Genomic DNA, 5,605 nt, shown 5'->3' with positions numbered 1-5,605 from the left:
TTTATTTGGCTGCGTTGGGTCTTTGTTGCTGCACACAGGCTTTCTCTAGTTGTGGCAAGTGGGCTACTCTTCCTTGTGGTGCGCAGGCTTCTCATTGCGGTGGCTTCTCTTGTTGCGGAGCACGGGCTCTAGGTGCACCGGCTTCAGTAGTTATGGTACGCGGGCTCAGTAGGTGTGGCTCGCGGGCTCTAGGGCACAGGCTCAGTAGTTGTGGCGCACGGGCTTAGTTGCTCCGTGGCATGTGGGATCTTCCCGGACCAGGGCTCGAACCCGTGTCCCCTGCATTGGCAGGCGGATTCTTAACCATTGCACCACCAGGGAAGTCCCGGAGTTGAGGATTCCTTTTTTTTTTTTTTTTTAAAGGAATTCCTTTTTTTGTTTTATTTTTTATTTATTTATTTATTTATTTTTGGCTGTGTTGGGTCTTCGTTTCTGTGCAAGGGCTTTCTCCAGTTGCGGCAAGCGGGGGCCACTCTTCATCACGGTGCGCGGGCCTCTTACTATCGCGGCCTCTATTGTTGCGGAGCATAAGCTCCAGACGCGCAGGCTCAGTAGTTGTGGCTCACGGGCCTAGTTGCTCCGTGGCATGTGGGATCTTCCCAGACCAGGGCTCGAACCCGTGTCCCCTGCATTGGCAGGCAGATTCTCAACCACTGCGCCACCAGGGAAGCCCCCGAGGATTCCTTTTAGGATAATGGAAATGTTCCAAAATTAGATTGTAATGATGGCTGCTCAAGTCTGTAACTATGGTAAAAACTATTGAATTGTGCATTCTACATAGATGAATTTTATGGTATATAAATTATATCTCAATAAAGCTGTAAAATTTTTTTTTTAGTGGCCTGAGGGTTGACATGGTCAGTTTCCTTCAGTGTGGGGATGGATTAGAAAGGGGCCAAAGTGGAGGGCAAGAAGGCATGCTAAATTTTTCAAATGAGAGTTAAAGCTGGTCAGGATTTTTCAGTTTCAGATTTTATTAAAAGTAGATGTTTGTTCTCTAGAAGACTGTGATGATAATGGTTTCCCAGCTCTAGTCAGTTGCTTACCATCTTCACCATTTTTGTTGCAGCCACAGCTCACTATAGCTATGTAACAGGTGATGCATCCTGGGAGAAAGCATGCGTTGTTTCTGAATGTTAATAGTTTGCTGCTTATCGCGTTAGCTGATTCAGAGGCAGGTCATTAATCAGGCTGTCAGAGTTATTTCCCTGAAAATAGAAGGAGCAGAAGAGATAGTAACCTGTGGCTTTCTTAAATCAGCAAGGCAGCCGTTTAAAACTTTGTATGCCTGTAGTGTCTGAGTGTCTCTCTCCTTGGCTATAATTGAAGGCTTTCTCTATTGAGACACACAGGAGACACTTCTGCAGCAAGTGGTTAGTACTGAAGTGTTAAAAAAAAAAAGCAAAAACCTGCTTCTTATACATGTCCAGGCCTCTCATCAATAACTTGCACCTCATATAACAATACACTTATGAAAACTGATTTATTTTTAGTCTTCTTTCAGGTAAGCTATAATGTCATAATATCACAAAATTCAATACAGGTAATAATTTTTAACTGTTGGAAACATACATTTAAAAAACTAGTATGTGTATCGTAAAGGCAGCAATTTAAACACATGTAACTAAGTGTTGGTTCATTCCTTGACTGTTTAGAAGAACAGCTCCGCATGGGGAATAAGAAAATGGAGTAGATTAGTGTATCCATTCATCTGATGCTGTGGCATGAGTATTACCCAGGATTCTAAATGATTATAAAGGTAAGGGAATGACAGAGAGGAATATAAAAGCCAAGTGATATCTAACAAGCTGAGCCTGACTACGAGACTGAAATCCGCCGTGAATTCACTGTGGTTGCTGTCGTGCTGGGGCTTTGCCGAAGCTTGCAGCAGTGTTCCCCTGCAGTTGATATGGAGTTTGGGCTTTTCCTGGAAACCATGTAAACAGCCTTTAAATACTTTTATAGGCTTTGTTATTAAGATGGTTCTCATAACCTTTAGGGGCTCAGGTGTTTTCCTTTGCTTGAAGGCAGAGACAAGCCTGGGCAGAATGTGTTATCGTTATTGGAAGGGAGCCTGACCTTCCCCAGGGCCCTGGGAGAACAGCAAGGATCAAACAAGTCTGCGAGAGGGTGGTGAAAACACAGCGCACAGACTCAGACCTAAGAGTCTGGGTGTGACACACGGGACTAAATACCCGTGGCCATTTGCAGCAACATTCTGATGTCTTTTGCTTTGATCGGGGGTTCTTGAAATCAGAGCCCCATGGAAATAAAAATTAGGTTCAAAGTATTATTGAGTAAACAATCTCACCTTGATAGTTAACAAAGCAACTTGCTACTGCTTCCTCTGACAGCGTATTATTAGACTATCACTGAACAGAGCCTCGAAAGGCTCACCCCCAAACCAGAACATCGCTGATTCCTTTAGCACCATAGACCCTGGGAAAGGCCGGTTAGTCCAGAGAGATGGAGACAGGGCTGGGCCGTGAAGAAGCTGGACCTAGGGCCCACCCTCCCGGACTCGGTCTGTGTCCTGTCTCTCTACTACAAGGCCTCAGAAAGGACATAGGCTTTGGTATCTGCATGTTTGCGCGTACTAGCCGTGTGAACTCATTTGTAAAGTGAACAAAAGAAAACCAGTCCCATAGGGTGTCATGAGGGTAAGGTGAGGTGTTGAACATCCATCACTGTGCATTTAATAAAAATGCTCTGCCTAAGAGCACAGATGTTGTTTTTCCTATTCTCTGCCTCATCTTTGATGAATTCTACTACATTTGGAGGATGTAGTCATGTGGCCCCAGCAAAATATACTATCCTGGGAATTATTGGATACCATATGCTGCTACACAGATCAGAAGCCTCATCAACACTGAATCCAGTTCCTGACCTAGAGGAAGAATAATGCATGTGGAAACAATTTGTACAATATAAAATGCTATAAAAATGCTAATTTTTGTTATTTGTATAAATTAATCAATTTTAATGATTTTTATGGCGCCTAGTGCAGCTTTTGCCCAGAGGATTAAGACAAAACAACTTTGGTAATAAACATATCTTTGTGCAAGAGTAGCCCTTGGCAACAAGAAGGGTAATTGCTTAGAAACAGCTGCCTTCTGGTAAAAAGGAAGAGCAAACATGAGTGAGGAATAGATCCAGATAGTTCTGAGAAAGCCCTGGACTAAACCTTTTCAGCTCAAGAGAGGGGTTCTCGGGCTATTGGTGAGGAATGGTCTGTCACCCAGAGTGCCATTTTGTTTGGATGAAGCCAGACTCTGGAGTCTATCTGGGAAGAGATTTTCCTGGTAATCCATCTTTTTCTTTAAGTCATTTCAGTATCATTTTTAAAGACTGAGGGTGGAATCTGTGGACCATGCACATTTTAGAAAACTAAGACTAGGCAGATATTGGACAGACAGATGTCAATCAGGCATGCCAAGGGCATGCCATCCACTAGCTCGCTTGTGAAGGTCTAGTCAGCTATGGGGGACTGTGGCGTGGGCCTGCAATTCCACCAGTGAAGTGGTAATGGAAGGCGCTCTTTTGGGATTCCCCGGAGTCAGGTAGAGATTATACTTAACCAACAAATACGTACTGGAAATTCTTCAGTGGAGAAGTAAAGGAAATGACTTTTGTGTGGAAGGGTTGGTGGGACCCAGGTGACTGATGATGATGATGATATTAGGGGAGTTACTGTGTGTGTTCGTGTGTAGAGGGGATTGCAGTGGAATATGTATGGGTGGAGGAGTTGTAAAACAGAGGGGGGGATTTTTCTTACAGTAGTATTTGTTCTGTTTATAAAAGAAGTACAAGAATATTGTAGAACATGTGGGAAAATATGGAAAAGTATAACAAAATTAAAATCACCCATAATCTACCACCAAAAACTAACTAAAAGTACTGCATGGGTGTCAGTCTGGGCTGGCAATGAACATGGAAACATGAAAACCATTGGTTCGTTAAAGCAGTAGGAAGAGGGATTTTTTTTTTCTCCTTTTTTCTTTTTATTTCAGTTTGCAGTGGTTTCTTCTAGTGCTTTTAATGGAAATATGCGTAGGAAAGAGAGCTGTAATATATTGGTAAATTTTAGAACTTTAGAGTACGATTGTATACACTGGTTTGTTAGCTGTTATCTTTGTGTTAAGCATATTGAAATTTTTTTTTTAATTAATTTATTTATTTGGCTGCATCGGGTCTTAGTTGCGGCATGTGGGATCTTTCCTTGCGGCGCACAGGCTTCTCTCTATTTGTGGCGCGCAGGCTGTAGAGTGTGTGGGCTTAGTTGCCCCGCGGAATGTGGCATCTTAGTTCCCTGACCAGGGATCAAACCCGTGTCGCCTGCATTGGAAGGCAAATTCTTAACCACTGGACCACCAGGGAAGTCCCAAGCATATTGAAATTTTATGTTGTGAATAAATATTTTTCTAAAACATGATTCAAATGGCTCCTTTGTTTTCTGTCATGTGAATAGATTGTAATTGATTTTAGAAACTCCCTACTGTGTACGTTTAGTTCGTTCAATTTTTTCACTATTGTAAATAAAACTGTACTCAATATTCTTATGCATTATGTTTATGTGGATCTCTATTGCTTCCTTGGGATAAATACTTTGAAGTAAAATCACATGATCAAAGGGTATACACATTTTTCATGTTCCTGATACATACTGCTAGACTGCATTCTGAAAATACTCTATGAATTTATACTCCCAGGGGGGATGTTTGAGAAGGGCCAAAGAAAGTGACTGGGAATCTATGATGAATTGACCTGGAGAGAGAGATTGGAAGACGTCTCTGAGAGGGGCCAAGCAAGAAGGCACAAGAGGGGATTCTGAGGAAAGAGCCCAGAAATTCTCAGGGATTTGTGCCTGAACCAGTGACAAGGTCAGCAAAGTGAGCTGAGGGCGACACTTCACCTTGAAGAGGAGATGAAAGAAAATGATGTATATGAAAAATATTCCTTGAACTCTTACGGGCTTTACAGAATTTTTCTAGGGCAGCTTATTATCATCCTAGTCACTAATGAGGAACTTGAGGCATAGAAATTAAGTGACTTTCCCACCATCACACTAATACAAGTGGCAGAACACAGATTCAAAATGATGTCTTCTAGTCCAAATCCCCCATGGTTTTCCATTCAACTTTTTCGATACCCCTAAGGAAAGAGCTTGACCTGATGTCTCCTGTTTTTATACTTCATGATGAATCAGAATGCCCTTCTTCACTTTTGGAGCAAGTGCAGCTCCCACAAGGCTGGCTGAAGTGAGAATGAATGAGGCTGATAAACAAGAAAGGGACAATTTCTACAAAGCGAAAGACTCTAATTTAAACTCAGAATCCGCTATTCTGTCATTATATATTATTGCTAAGCATAAAAGAGTTTTTTATGAGGCTCTTTTCAAAAGGATTACTCAGCTCCTAGTGCAGATCCATAAATTGCAGGTGAGTGTGAGGCTCTGTGATTGATTGAGGCATGACAATTAGGTAGCAAGTAGTGGCAAGCTGAGTCCCCTGTGATGGGGCATGCACATACTCACTGGAACGCTCTGTCAAGGTACCTCGTTAAAACTTTTAACACTGGTCATTTCTCCCAAACTCTCCTTATTGAA

This window comes from Eubalaena glacialis, chromosome 6, assembly GCF_028564815.1.
Source record: "Eubalaena glacialis isolate mEubGla1 chromosome 6, mEubGla1.1.hap2.+ XY, whole genome shotgun sequence".
Lineage (NCBI taxonomy): Eukaryota > Metazoa > Chordata > Mammalia > Artiodactyla > Balaenidae > Eubalaena > Eubalaena glacialis.
Note: the sequence above shows the minus strand (reverse complement) of the source record.